We start from the raw sequence: 16,625 nt of genomic DNA, 5'->3' as shown, positions 1-16,625 counted from the left end.
GCAATTAGCATTTAAAATCCTTAGAAATTCACTTAAAAAACTAGGTTACAGGGCTGTTGTAGTTAGGAAATAGGATTAGAAAAAACCTTAGATCTTCACTGACAAACAAAGGTTACTGGGACGTTATAGTTGAGCTGACATTTCACTCATTCAAAACCAGAGAATGCAGCATTTATAGTTAGCTAGCTTGCACAGACTGTCCTTTTGTTGTTTTGACTACAGTACCTACAATCTGGGCAAAAGTGGCTGTGAAAGTACAATGTAAATTATTTCCTGATGATTTGTCAGCATTCTAGAATTCTATTGGTTAGCATGCCACAAAGTACTGTCATTCCCTCCAAAACTAAAAGCTTCAGAAAGTATAAGACCAGACCGTCATTGCCGGCTGATTTGCCAAAATAGTTTAAATTTGCACATAAGTTACTTCTATATCTATTTTATGTTATTCCTATTTGTACATACATTTTTCGTACCAAACAGGCATAACTTATGACTGTCATAGGAAGTTGTCTTAAGTGTATCTAATTTACTGCAAAGTCTTATGTCTATTTTCCTGACCCAAAGTTTTCCTATGTAAAAAAATCAGAAAAATGTATCAGGTTTGGGGATGGAAATTTTACCTGTATTCTGAAATGTGACATTAAGCTTCTTACAGGGGGCATTTGTGTGGAGGAAACCACTGATTGTCCTGCAATTTTAACTGCTAAGTGAGCTACAACTTTCTGATCAACTTGTGATTGAACACCACTCAAATTCATTCTAGGACATCTTTTTCCTGGGTAACTTCCCTCAAATACCTTTTCACCTTTCTAATGGATGTCAATTGCTTTTCATTTCCCTCATAATTCAATACCATTCTATCCCTGTTGTCTTTTAATTTATCAGCGGATGTTCATAATTCACTGTGCCATCCCTACTTCTCATTTTAGGTGACTCTGTGTTCCATTGTATCTACTTCACTCTGCCTCTCAAATATATCACCTCTATCATCTCTACAATCCTTCTCTTCCCTGTTCTGTTCCACCATGGCCAAAGACCAATGACCATGAATTGTAAAATCCACTTTTCACTAACTAACCGTGCACCACTATTTGCAAACCTACCAACTCACAAGGTGCCACCTTGTACTAGCGCCCTTCACTTGGTCACCCAATGAAGAACCAATAACACATGATGAAAGGTAAAGTGAGCTCGAAATTCCTGCATAGAGTGGGTTTTGGGGTAGCACATAATAATATCAAGAAAATAATATAGTTTATAGTAAAATGTGCAGAATTCATTTGTAAGCTTTAATGAAAATGAAAGCTGTGTTTAAATGCAAAAAGTGTTGTAGGCAACCATATTTACTCGCACTAGGCCTCAAATGCCAGATGCAACATGCCTGACAAGGTGACATGACTAAAAATGCTTAAGCGTGCACAAAAAGCTTTTTTCTTGTACTTTCCATGGACGTTTTCATAGTGAATAATAGTTATATAAATGTTTTCATCTAACTCTGCAAAATGTTTCTACACACAAAGATCCCTGTTAACTAATGATTAGAAACTGTAATCTAGTGAGGTAATAGAGAAGTTCATATATGAAGATGCAGCATTTCCAAAGGACATGAATGCTGTGAAAGTTTAAGAGAATTAACATTGTATTTCATAAGACATTTTTCACTCCACATTGTTGTCTGTGGATTATTGCATTCTAGGTAAGGAGATGAAGAGTGATCCTTTTCCAGTGAAAGCATTGGAAGTAGATTGGCTGACTGGAGACTGAAAAAGGAGCAAGTTGCAAACGTTTCAGAATATGTGGTCTATAATAGTGTGTGTTCCTTGAGTAGGTTCAGAACTCTGCACACACTCGAGCCCTCATTCACTCAGATATCTACTGAGTTTCTTGAACACCTCTTTATTGGAAGTTCTGCTTTGATTGATTATCGATTTATTTGAGCTGATTATTAATGTTGAAGCTTTAAGCTTTATGATTTCTCACTGTCTCTCGAGCTGGAATTCTTTATGGGTTATGATTAACACAATATCTATTCTTAGGTTAAGGATTTTATTTCCTTTATGGAACACGCTTAATTCATTTTCTTGTGGTTCGTTGTTTATTGATTGATTATTGTTTTCTAATGATAGTCTAATGACTAAGATTGAAGAATTTAACTTGTGACCTAATAAAGATTACTTACTAAAAGATTTGAAGAATAAAACCCTTTAACACAAACTAAATACTTGTTATTGTCTGAAAATAGATTAGAAGTTGTGATTTTAATTTATGTGATGTACAGTTCCTGATCTTCTCTAAAATAACAGCAAAGATCCATTGCCTCAGTGACAGCAGCAGGATGATGGTAAACTGAGATTTTAAATGAAGCTGATTCCTGTTCCATCTGTTTCAAGCTCTTGTTTAGAGGCACTGCATAGGCGATGACCATTACTGATGCTGAAACCTTGCCAGGATGTCAACGGTAGCCTCAGAACCTTTTGATTTGTGTATTCTTGTTTTGCTGAATGGCAGTAGTAGAGGTGGACCTGAGGCAGTGCTTGGCACAAACCTCTGCTCCCTTTAATGCCATGACCCTTTCCCTCTCACAAAGAAAAGGTTTTAGACGCTGCATTGTCTGCATATGCAATCTCCACTATCCACTAACAATACACCATCCAGAAATTGAATTTCCTGGCTATTTTCCTGCATTGTTGGTTTTTCAGCTCTCCCTCCAAGTTCTTGCATTTTAAAGTCTTTTTAAATGTTGTGCTTTTATCCTGCTTAAACTCTACATAAAAAATGAAAAATTGCATATTTCTACAGGTCATAAAGTATCAGGTATGAAGAATGTTCAACACGCGAGGCAACAGCTTACTCATGAGTTGGGAATTAAAATTGCCACCGTTACCTTTATTTTAAGCATACTTGACTTACTTATGGTTACTTTAATCACATTGGGGCATATTATCAAGCACGGCGTTAAAATTATCGCCGCTTTATCTGCAAAAAACTGCCGCTAAAGTGGCGATAATGGGCTTGATAATATGCCTTTGAGAATTCCCATAGAAGCCCATGTCCTGGTGTCAACATGGGCTTTTATTGGAATTCTCTGCCGCATATTATCAAGCCCATTATCGCCGCTTTAGCCGCAGTTTTTTGCCGATAAAGCGGCGATAATTTTAACGCCGTGCTTGATAATATGCCCCAATGGGGCATATCAGCAAGGCGAGGGGATAGAATTATCGCCGCTTTTACGGCCGTTTTTGGCTGAAAAGCGGCGATAATTTTATCGCCTAATTAGCGAGTTCACGCTAACGCATGAAAAATGAATTTCTAACGCCCAGCTTTGCATCTCTAATGAGATGCAAAGTGGGCGTTCCTGACCTGACATGACAGAGGAAATGTCGCTAAGCGACATTTCTCCAATCATCAAGCCCCACGCTATGAAGCATAGCGGCAAGAAAAGTAGCGATAACCCCTGTTATCGCTACTTTCCTTACGCCTGCCTCAAGACTGACTTAGCCATGATATCCTATGGAAGGTGGATATCATGGCTAAGTTTGTGGGGCCCTAGCAACAAGCTAACGCACATTGCGTGAGATTATCGCTGGGTTTCCAGCGATAATCTCACGTTAGGCAGTTAGCGTTAGGATTTTTATCGCTTTTGAGATAAGCGTTGCTAATAGCACTCTATCTCAGCGATAAAAATCCACGCTAGCCGGCGATAATTATCCGAGCGCTAAGTGCGATTAGCGATAATTATCACCGGTTGTTGCTGATATGCCCCTATGTTCTTTTGCCTTTCCGTGACTTAAAAAGGAAATCATAGTCCAACAAGAAAAGAAAGAGCACAGCGTGTCCAATCTCCCAGTTTTCGGCACGCTTAATTCAGAAAGTCGTCTTTCTACTTTTAATAAGTCCATATTACACTTTTTTGTTGTACGACAGAATAAATCATTAAAATCTACAAGCTAAGCCTAAAGTATCAATATTTATAAAATGAAATGTAATCTTTGAACATCAAGTCATTCGCTCTTTCCTGACACCAGTGCTCCAGAATTGTAAAGAAAACTCCGTGGCGTCTTTCCTCCTTTTAAGAATACATCAGGCCTTTACTTTATAAGCTAAAAAGGCAGGAAACAACATTTTGCTAAATGTAATGCTGACATTAACTTTGTGTGGGTGTAGTACGTGATGCGGGACAGAAATCTTTTATGTGTCTTCAGCAATTACACCCCTCTTGCTGATGGCGGTTTAGAAATCCTAATGTTCTCCTTGCCTTGACGACCCAGAACTCTCTCAGCAGGGAGACGATCCACTTTGCTGTTGGTGTCAAGCTTGCAGATTCCACTAATGCTGACTGACATTTGCGTGTGGACTGAATGATTTGTGATGTTTCCTTCGGCGCGAATCAGCTGCCCTGTGAAGGAGCGACGTCAAGTCGTTTGAAAACCTGGGGGGCACAACGGAACAGACCACCCCCTTGCCGCCTCCGCCGCTTACAATGGAACACATCACACGACGCTCCGAGCGCATGGGGAGAACGCAATTAGCTAAAGAATACACAAACAAAATAATCTAACTGAAACGTTTTGTATTAAATGTCACTGGCGAGTGATGAATGGCGGGTGTTTTTTTTTTACCCTCCAGTGTTTAATATGTGGGCGGAAACAGACCCCCTTTTTCCAATAAATGCCAAGCAATACTTTACAGTCAGTCAAAAAAACGCTGTTTAAGTAATGGAGGGCTTAGATACAGCAGCAAGCGGGAAGTGCAGAAAGAATTTCTGAAACTGTCTGCAGAGGCGAGACTATCCTAAAAAATACAGCATTGTTTGATAAGGCACAGTCTTGAAATAGCGAGACGACAAATGGCGATTTGACTGATTTCCAATTAATAGTGTATTCGTAATTGCATTATACAGTGTCCAGATGCTTCAAATGAGCATGTATGTCCAAAGATTGCGTAATCACCGGCCTAACTGACAGGGCAAGTCAGTTTCTTATTTTGCTTTAAAGACGGTACGAATGACTTTGAAAGACATTTATTTGCATATTGCCAAACATATACATCTCGTCAATAACCGAAAGAAAGTAACCACCAGTTTTCTACATTCTGTCCCTAGTACAGCGATCTCATAATAATATTCCAAAAACTGGACACAACTAGGTAGTTTTTTGTGGAGTTGATCGGGGGCATGCTTAGGATAAAAAAACAGGGTCTACCTAAAATGGCAGTAATGTCAAAACAACGGGGCATATTAACAAGCCAGGCGATAAAATTATCGCCGCTTTAGCGGCAGAAAACTGCCGCTAAAACGGCGATAATGGGCTTGATAATATACTCTCTGGAATTCCAATTGAAGCCCATGTTATATGTGAAGGACGTCTAACATGGGCTTCAATTGGAATTTCATAGGGCATATTATCAAGCCCATTATCGCCGCTTTAGCGGCAGTTTTCTCCCGCTAAAGCGTACTTTATATTAGTATATTAAAAAAAAAAATCAGGGGGCATATTATCAATTCCTCATGTACCCAAATTCTTGCCTGCATCATCAAAAAGCAGTTGACAGAACAAGATCTGCTGACACAATAGATCCGTGGCATTGGTAGGTAAGATATGCTTCTGTGTAAAGTCATTGTGTCTGTTGAAAAGCACCATGATGACTATAACTTCTGATTTAACTGTACATCATCTGCACTGTTGTCACACTGTCACTACTTTCGCCACATTTTAATCTGTGGGATTTTGTTCTCATTCCCATTCTCAGAACAAGTCTATGAATCAAATAATGCCACCATCTGTTCAACGCACTTGGGGAAGAATGGCCAGACACACTTAGGAGCTCTCAGGCAAGGTTACTGTGCTGAGGTGGCCCCCTGGCGCTCGGAGGCCCCCGCAAGGTGGGGGCCTGTGTTATGCCATTGCGGTCGGAGTTTAAAGTGGCCAATCAATCTGCCTGTCTTCCAGCAGGCTCCAGGAGCCCGTTGGATAGTCAGAAACTGATCATAATCCCTTACGGATAGCATTTTCGCCATTGGGATTATGACCGACAAGCTTTCCATGTCAAAAAGCAACTATGGGCGCCCCTAGCAGGACCGCCTTCTCTCCACGACCTATGGTTAAGAGCTGGGGGCCCACACCGTGAGGTGCCTGCCACAGAGTGCAGGGATTTACAGTAACTCCCATTTCTCTGTGTGAGCTTGTGCTGCATCTGCTTTTGGACGGACCCACAAGCTCCCATAGGGAAATGGGACTTTGGACCACTTGAAGTCGGTCCGTTCCGAAACCGCAGAGATGTCGGTCGGAGGCAACTCTGACTGACATCAGAATCAGGCCCTTAGTCTCTTCACTCAGATTCTATACTTCACCACAGAGGCAATTGTCTGCCTATAGAGCTTCTTTGTCCCAGTGGGGGTGGGAAATCAGGGTGTCTAACTGTTTGTCAACTAATGAGGTCCAATAATTAGTAGACAACTCACAAATTAGTGATCAAGTTTAGGTACACTGTCCTCAGACTATAACACTCGCTATCATGCATTAAAAATCACTACTATAGAAGTAAATCTCCCAAAACCAAGCAGTAACCTAATTTCACACTGTGCACCATGTATATCTGGTGAGTGTTTATGGTCAACAACTGTGTATCCTGGCTTGTAATGTCAATGTTGGTGCAGTAGGACCTGCCACTGTTATTTCACCCTCGTCCCAGTGTATTTTGCCAGAGACAGCAAAACAAGTTTAGGAAATATTTTCATTTTGCCAGGATCAACAAGACAGGACAGCAAATACTAAATACACCTTTCTTCATGTACACATAGCTACTAAATATCCAGTATGTTCCATGTACCAATCGTATGTCTTTGCAAATGCTTGTTAACTGCTGTAGTTACACAATATTACCTAGTGCCAGTAAAATGACACATCAACATTTTATGAGGGGGGCATAGTAATCAGATTAGGAGGAGCATTTTGTCGTCCCTTTATCCTAAGGGCACAATAACAGTGAATTGCCTCATTCAATACCATGTCAATTCACAAGCCACATGTTCATGGCTGATATTTGTTGCAAAGGGCAAGTCAGTCAACGATATCCAAGTCCTAAGTGATAAGTGGTATATGCCCACTTCCATGTCAGAAATGTCCCATGTGAACAATTGTGCTATTCCCTCAAGCGCATAAAGTTCTCTACCTTTTATTTACTGCTGCTCCTATCATACTTGTGTGTTGGGTATACATATTATTAATCAATTCCTCATGTACCCAAATTCTTGGCTGCATCATCAAAAAGCAGTTGACAGAATAAGATCTGCTGACACACATAGATCCGTGGCATTGGCCGGTAAGATATGATTCTGTGTAAAGTCATTGTGTCTGTTGAAAGCACCATGATGACTATAACTTCCAATTTAACTGTACATCATCTGCACTGTTGTCACACTATCACTACTTTTGCCACATTTTAATATGTGGGATTGGGTTCTCATTCCCATTCTCAGAACAAGTCTATGAACTAAATAATGCCACCATCTGTTCAAAGCACTTGGTGAAGTGGGCCAGATGATGCAATTCCATCAACAAGCATACAGGCTGCATATTAACTGCTATAAATTGTTTGACACTCTTACATTCATATAAGACAAAATTGTTATGAGTCATGGCCATCATTCAGTAGTGTACCGGTCCACAGCAATGCACCACACATCACCAACTGAACAGGCATGGATCAACTGAAAAGATCCACCATATGCCACTGGCCAAAGGAGGATTTTAATTTAGTCCACCGCTGCTGGTCCCAACAATCTAAATACTATTTCTACTTCCTGACATCTCACAATAGCAATCATGTATAGGATGATATTTACAAAGTACATCTCAACAGATCTCCACAACATATCATCCTCCAACCATTGCCTACTTAGGACAATAAACTTAAAATATCTCAGAGTGGACAACCCACTGAAGTAACTAGCTGTCTGGGGTTGAGACATCGCCCCTGATAATGGAATGTTGAGCATATACCTGGAAGCAAGCTACTTTCTCTAGTTCTATTGGGAGCGTGAGCTGCGATAAGGTAGATGGTCTCCATACAGCTGATTGCACGGGAGACGCCTCAAACAAGGCATTTGTTTAGTGGTGAATAAATGAGTAGCTGAGGGCAGCTTTGCACTGGTATGCAAGGATCCAAGAAACAGCAATGTCACACGAATCAAGAGGAGTGACAAGAATGGGAGCAAGTAGAGGGAAACTGCTTGTGAGTGGATGCCGCAGCAGCTAACAGCTGCAACACAAGTGGAGTCAGCTCTGGTGAGCTCCAGAACAGTGGGGGTAAGAACACCATTATCACTCTGACATCCTCTCTACCCCTCATAAACCCACTATAGCAGACTTATTGATAATGCCTTGCAGAAAGGACAGAGAGGGGCTGTATTTCTCCATAGGAGATAAAACATTGATCATAGAAACCTCTGGTGTTGGTCAAGAGCCTGAGCAGATGCAGGGAAAGGCATCACAAGAGATGGTCGACCAGTATAAACACCCTGTCAAAATCGGCCACACTGGGTGGCTATAATCTGGAGACTCAACCAGGGGTAGCTGTAATTGAATCTTCAGTAGAGCCATGGCAGGAGTCACTTGCTACCTTAAATTATGAGCAACCTCCCCTCACTCGCATTGATGGAACTCAGGTTAATGAGCATGTTAAATCAGTGTTATATGCTGTGTTGTGGATTACTTACAGCTCCATTGTTGATAGGAAATGTCAGGTGGAGGCTGTAGACACTCAAAGGGGAAATGATAACCTCCCCACTGAGGAGGCAGGACATTTGGGAGGTTTTAGTGCTGATAGCGCAGTTTGCTTATTATATATTTTCAACATCTCTTCGCATGGCTCTGGGTTAGAACTTTCTGAAGCAGTCAAGGCTTTAAGTGTGGAGTCCAGGATGGATGAGACTCATAGGGACCCTCTAAGTTTAAAACCAAAGCAAGCGGTAGCTATGGAGGATGGTAACTATGATAATAAACCCTCAGAGGAAGCCTAGGACGGAGAGTGTCGAAGCATGGTGTAGACTGGGTCAGATGCAGAAGCAGTAGAATTATTTTTCAATGTCAGGCAGGTCTGTAAACTAATCCTATCTTTGAGAGAATGGTTCATTAAGCAGCTTGGTAGCTGACGTAACTGAGTCCACCCACGGTTTGGATGGAGGTGAGGATAACACCTGGCCGCTGGTGCAGAGGTTCCAATAAAAAGCAACTATGAAATCAATTTTGAGGAGTGATTTAAGATGGGACTAGTCCACTACGCAGCCTGGATTTGAGAAATCAATTGCTCTGGTAGATTGGCCCATTCAAATCTCAGTGACAGGAGATGAATCCCCCCTCCTCTCACGTCAATTTATCAGGGTATTATGTTGCAGTGGGAAGAGACCCAAGCTTTTAGTTGAAGGACTCATCCGCCACAAGGAAGCTATAGGGGGCAATTCATACGTTATCGAAAACGTGCTCCGAGATAGTAGAGAGGATTTTCACAGTGTAGGGTTGAGTGATGGCACTGGAAACTGATTTTGCCTCCAAGAGTAATCAGATGAGCTCATGATTCTCAACTTGAGGATGTGCAATGGGAGGTGGATTATTTAGAAAACTGGCAACAACTAAACAATCTAAGGGTCTTTGGCACTGAGGAAGGTGTGAAGGGCAGTGATACTCAGTGGATTGTGGTAAAGTTTTTTCAAGGCGTCTTCTTGGAATGGAAGGATGGAACTGAGAGCAGGAAATCCAACCAGCGCACTGGTTTCTACTGGTATTGAGATATTCTACTCTGGAGAATGAATATGTTAAAGCAAATTATAGAGTTTTCTTAGTCTTTTTTCTGTAATCTCATTCTCAGGCAAGCATTATTTGAAAAAGAGCACCTGGATTTTAAATGAAGTATGGAAGGACAATTCTTTTTTGTGACTTCTGTCACACTACAGTAAAGCATCAGTGGAGGTTGTGTCAGATGAAAAACCCCTTCCAGGACACAGGAAGTAAAGCATTTCTGCCAAACTGTGTGAGATTGAATACAATTCTCAATTACAAGACACCTAACTTCATCTCTGAGATTAAGGCAAAGGACTATGGGGATAGGTTACACTGACATTTACCTGGTTGGGATGTGAAAGGTAGGATATCAAAATCTGCGCACAGTGGAAGTTGGACTTTCCTCGCTTAACCGCATACGTGGTACGAGAGGGGCATATTATCAAGACAGGCGATAAAATTATCGCTGTTTTAGCGGCAGAAAACTGCCGCTAAAATGGCGATAATGGGCTTGATAATATGCTCTATGTAATTCCAATTAAGCCCATGTTAGATGTCCTTCACATCTAACCTGAGCTTCAATTGGAATTCCATAGAACATATTATCAAGCCCATTATCGCCGTTTTACGGCGATAATTTTATCGCCTGTCTTGATAATATGCCCCTAAATTATTAATAGGGTTGTGTAAAGGGACATCTTTGTTTCCTTTAGAGAGGAATGATTAGTGAGGAATGTGACATATTTATAGTTAGTTTTTGATAAATTGACACTGTCTGCACTTGGGGAGTGAGGAGGGTGCATGTTCCATCTCACAGACCATGCAGTGGTCTGAATACTTCACTAGGGTGGAAGGAGTTTGGGGGGATTCAAATAGTGTGCAATGATGAAGTCAGCCCCCAGGACTATCATAAGGTAGACAGTGTGGTTTATTTGGGAGTCAATATTATGGTCAAGGTAGTAAATATAACAACATTAAACAGTAACCCTTGCTGATGAAAATTAAGAAAGATGTGGCTCAAATACATAATCTGCACCATAGATTGTTAGGCTGTTGTAATATCATTAGGATGTTGGTTTTTACCAAAGCTTTTATATTTCTTTAGGCAATTCCTCTAAAGATAGAGCAGGCATGCTTTCAAAGGCTGGACATTATCTGCAACAACTTTATTTGGGGATATAAAAGGGTGAGAAGGACTTTACAATTTAGTTTTCCTATTCAATAGTGATGGTTGGGCAGTTCTTAACTTCTAATATTATATTGGGCATCAATGCTGCAGCCTATGGATTTGTTATCACAAGTTATCAGTACAAGGCCCCAGGCCTAAAAGGGTTTCCAACCATTTATAAACTAATGTTGGGAACAGAAGACAGATGTTTTTAAAAGATCTTGTAAATGAGTTATTTAAAAAAAAGTCAGATTTAAGACAATCAGTGCACCTTTTAAAATATGAGGTTGGTGTTATGCCCTGCATTGTTATTCTATGTTCCACACTTCACCCTTTCTTCCTGCTGCTCAGCCAATGTGCATGTTTACTGTAGAATGTTGGGAATGCAGTGATGCATGTAATGTTGGGTGTCTGTGTGAGTGAGGAATGACAGTTAGAGAGAGAGTGGCTGAGCAGCAGGCAGGCTGCTCCTGGTGGGGTTTGCTACTACAAGGGGTTTCCTACTACCTGGAACCAATGGCTTGACTACTGGCTAATCTACTTATACTTCACCTGGTACCTGGACTACCTGTCTAATGTACTTACTAATCATCTGGATGTACTTGAACCGACTACAGATTGAAGGTACATGTTAAACCTACTTGGCTACCAGTGTCTACTTCTACCACAGATATATTACCAACCACAGGGGCGGCCGAACAAAAGCTCCTGAACCAGGGGCAATCTATAATTAATCCAAACAATAGTTCAAGAACTCATACGATAAACTTACACTTTATAAACAAATAACATATTGACAATCATCACAAAAAAGAAAAGAAAGAAAAAGAACTAAAGCAGACCTGACCCTTATATATATAAAAAATTACAAATTTATTACAATAAATACATTTTTATAAAAAAGAGAAGAAAAAAGACAATGGAGCTCTATACAATGCTTTGGCAAGATTAGTAAATGTTTTACAAACCAAAAACAGTGGCGGACAAAAATACGTCACAGTAACAAGGAACAAACATGTAAACAAATAATGTGTCCTCAAGCAATTCACAGGCCACAAGTGCGTCAACGGCGTTTCAACCGCTTTTTTAATATGCGGTCATCTTCAGGACAAGAATAAATTCACAGAGCATCCAAATTCTAAATTCAGGCAAACACTTCAGCGTCAAATCATGAAGCATTTAGTAAAGGACGGATAAGAAGTATACGTACACCAATCAAAATAAGAAATATCTGAACATGGTATAGTTAATCCATGTAAGGAAAACTCCTAGGGACTGCTACACCATTAGCACAATGGTTCCAAATCACTTAGTCAGATCGGTACTTTAAATTGCCGATCAAACGATACTGCCCAGTAGATGCAGACGCTAGCTCCTCTCCCTAGCACTATGGACTATAGCACTATGTTATGAGGTTATATTTTTGTGGGGCCCTTAAATGACATTTAAGTGCATGTGATTACTTCTTTAGTTTCTGATTCTACATATACATTTAAAGATTGTGGATGCTTCTTATGTATTCTTCTCTCCTAAAATAAAAAGGAATACCTTGAAGCATCTGCGAAGCAGCTCAAAGTAGCTAGCTTATTCGGCCTCTTCTACATATACATGTCCTTTGCAATTTCCAAAAAAAGGGCAGGGACAAATGATATACCAGAGGGTGGGTGTGGTAACTGTCCTTAATGCTAAGTGGTCTATTTAGTGATGACACCCAATAACATTTACATCAATATCTGTAAAAATGATACATGTAGGTATATGAATTTACACAGTATGCATAATACTCTGCATGCAAGAAACAGGAAGGAAATTATTTAAGTCAGAATTTAGTCATATGTCTGGACATACATTTAAGCTAAAGTGGTACTGTGCATTTACCTATCAGCCAAAAGTGTTGTGTGATCAGATGGTCATTAGCAGCTGGTCCATTAGGTGCCTCAGGTGTAGCAGACAGTGATGTCTTAGGATGCTGGGTGTGAACAGATGTTTGATCTGCCTTTCGTCACTCACTCCCTGTGATGCAAAAACAAACTTGCTGCAAGTGTGAGACCACATGTTGGTCATGTAAATGAGAAGACATTGGCCTTTGGACACTGGTTCAGCTTGAAAACCTAGATTGGGATGGCATACAGGGTGTTGGTCTATGTGTATGTCCTGTTCCAGGTCACATTGAGCAACAAGCAATGGGTATGGATGGTCTTGCACACTACTTCAGGTGAATACTGAGGCACTCCCATTTGGAAAAGGCTAAAGTGTGACTTAAAGATGCCGAATGCGTGGTCAATGATGCATTAGGTCAGTGTGCATGTTCTGTAACATGTCAGTTGAGGTACAGTGGCTGGACATCTCAAGAAGGTGAGAAGATGTGAAAGAGGTAAAAAAGCAGAATCTTCTTGAAAAAAGACATGAGTTGTTGATTTACAGTTTGTCTCAATTCACATTACCTCACATTTCAAGCCTGGATACATTGATGGGTTAGTTTAAGTCTGGAGTGTTGTAGGAAACATGTTGTGAGGTGCGTCACTGACAATACTGTCATGCTTCTAGTGCACATCAATGCATTTCCTCTGTAGATTTGCTGCAATCTACAAGCATCCACATATTCCCCTAATCCCAGCAGACAAGTAACGCAATCAAGGAATGACAGAAGATGAAACTGTCATGTGTTGCACCAGGAAAGGATAAGAACACATCTGTGTAGCAGCCCCAGGTGATACCCATACAGCTTAAACATTGATGGATATCTGCAGTGCTGAAAGAGATAACCTGGGGCCCCTAACAAAGTTGCCAAAATGACACACATATACAGTGCATGTCTCCTAGGACATTGAGAAAATGAAAAATGGCATAGAGGTGGGGGACTGCCCATTGTCCGTTTTGGGGTGACAGGGGCATAGTGATGTACTGCTTCACTCGAATGGTGAGGCATATCATCATCTCCTGTCATACTTTGACCAGCTTGTGAGAGATGCCATTCACATCCCAGCTGGTCCTCTGAAATGATTCAAGCTGTAACAAATTGGATGTTTTCTGGTACCTTCCCATCGACAGGTGATGCAATGTGAGAGTGTGAAACCAGAATATCATAGTGAGAATATCATCCAAATATCGCCTACAAAATATCACCCCATCAAAGTTAGTAATCAAACATTTGCAGCAAGTGAGACAATATTTTTGTGAGCTATATTTATCCCACAATATTGATATCAGACAGTATTTCAGTATAAAATATTCTGACGAGGTCTGGGAGAAATTTGAATTATGCCAGAGTAATTGAGGTCATTTTGCATTACTCTTTTGATGTGATATGGCTAGGGGTTGGCGTAACATGGTTATTTGACGTAGCAACATTATTCATAATTATGTGGAATTGCACGAGGAGCGTGACATTCCATTTAGCACTATTTTCTCAGCAGAAAATGCCTCGTCACATCCAAAAACAACCACAAGATACATTTCACACTAAAAAATAGTGCTAAATGCAACAAAACACGAATAGTGGCGGCTCAGACTCTGTTTCTGTGCTCTTTGGTTGGCATTTTGCCCAAAATTACTCTACTTTTCTTAAACGTGTACATTTTGGCAATTTCTAATCCTGAACAAAATGCTGATTATGCAAAAGTAATCAGAGTAATGTTATTATTATTTTCTTACTCTTGTAATGCAAGATGACCAAAAAATTTACAATTACAAACTGCTTGTGTATTTAAGAACAAAAATACACATTTTGGAATTGAGGGTGCATGTTGCATTAAGTAAATAACCCTAAATGAAGAGTCATGCTTCTCGTGCAATTTTGCATAATCTCTCACAATTGTTACTAATTATGCTACAGCAAATTATGCAAATTACTCCCACCCTGAACAGGCGACTCAAGTGAGCAGGATGTATGTGAAATTAGCTCCTGCTTCCACTCTCTAACCATGTCCGAGATCACAGGATGAATATGACATCTTTCTAATACAAATTCCTCCAACATGGCAAATTGAACAATCCTTTTATATCCTCTCTCCCATATACAAACAGGTTTTCCTCGGGATGAGGAAAATACAATAAACATCATTAGCAAAATAATACTTGTGCGTGTGGCTGACTTACTTGTGTTGCAGACCCGTGTGTTATTGTTTGGTGGTTTGATCGGGAACAGCAGTGGAGGGAACGATGGGGATGTTGTCAGGGAATTCACCCCAGTTCCTCGAATTGTCAAGTTTCTGTTTTTTTAAATGTGCATTTTCTACAGGATTTCTGTTTAGTGTGTTCGTATTTTGCATTGCTAATATATGTATGTTTGATTTGTCTGTTTTGGTTTCACGTGAGCAGCTAGAAGTGGTTGTTTGTGGATCATGGTATGCTTCCAGTGATTGTGACATCCAGTTTTGAGACTTTATTTCGTACAAAATGTTTCCAACCCTCTTGTGTGTGTATGTTTTTGTGGTAACAGTTGTAGATGTAGGTCTCCTAACTTGTATGATTGATAGTATATTTCACCCATTTCAGCTTTCCTTGGAAGGGTTGTTGCCTGCTTACACTAGAGGTTCGCCAAGCATTAAAACAACTTTCAAAGAGGTGTCATTATCAGATTTATACAGCAGTGAGTATGTTACATTGCCTGTGTATTTTAAAGAGGAATTCCAATGAAGTGGAATGGATGAAATGTAAGCAAAAGATCCCTTGATTGAAGTGGAATTATCAATTTAAATTCTACAATAACGTTGTGCAGTTATGCATTAACCCTCATCTATCCCCAGGTTTTTAAACATTTTGATTATTGAAATTGACCTCATCCTAGGTGCTGGCATGCAGGTTCGAAAAAAAAATATATGTATTTCTTTACAACTGGTTTAGTATTTGCCTTGTAAAAAATTATGAAAGGAGGACTTTTCTAAAAAGATGATGTTGTTTTATTGACATATATTTATGTTACTCATGTTGCAGCAGAAGCTTTTTCTCAGTTGTGGGCCCATTAATGACTTTACAACTTAGGGCCTTAATTGGGTGTCAGTTGGAAGGCTTCTGACTGACATGCATTGTTTAAACTTTGACCGCCTTATTACAAACAAGGTGGTCGGACAGTGGCATAATGAAACTTGAGGGGGCCCTCTGCAAAGTACATGGAGCGGCCCTCCTCCAGACACACTTAGGAGCTCTCAGGCAAGGTTACTGTGCTGAGGTGGCCCCCTGGCGCTCGGAGGCCCCCGCAAGGTGGGGGCCTGTGTTATGCCATTGAGGTCGGAGTTTAAAGTGGCCAATCAATCTGCCTGTCTTCCAGCAGGCTCAAGGAGCCCGTTGGATAGTCAGAAACTGATCATAATCCCCTACGGATGGGATTTTCGCCATTGGGATTATGACCGACAAGCTTTCCATGTCAAAAAGCAACTATGGTCGCCCCTAGCAGGACCGCCTTCTCTCCATGACCTATGGTTAAGAGCTGGGGGCCCACACCGTGAGGTGCCTGCCACAGAGTGCAGAGATTTACAGTAACTCCCATTTCTCAGTGTGAGCTTGTGCTGCATCTGGTTTTGGACGGACCCACAAACTCCCATAGGGAAATGGGACTTTGGACCACTTGAAGTCGGTCCGTTCCGAAACCGCAGAGATGTCGGTCGGAGGCAACTCCGACTGACATCAGAATCAGGCCCTTAGTCTCTTCACTCAGATTCTATACTTCACCACAGAGGCAA

Source organism: Triturus cristatus, chromosome 6 (genome assembly GCF_964204655.1).
Source record: "Triturus cristatus chromosome 6, aTriCri1.1, whole genome shotgun sequence".
NCBI lineage: Eukaryota > Metazoa > Chordata > Amphibia > Caudata > Salamandridae > Triturus > Triturus cristatus.
This window is presented reverse-complemented; position numbering follows the sequence as displayed.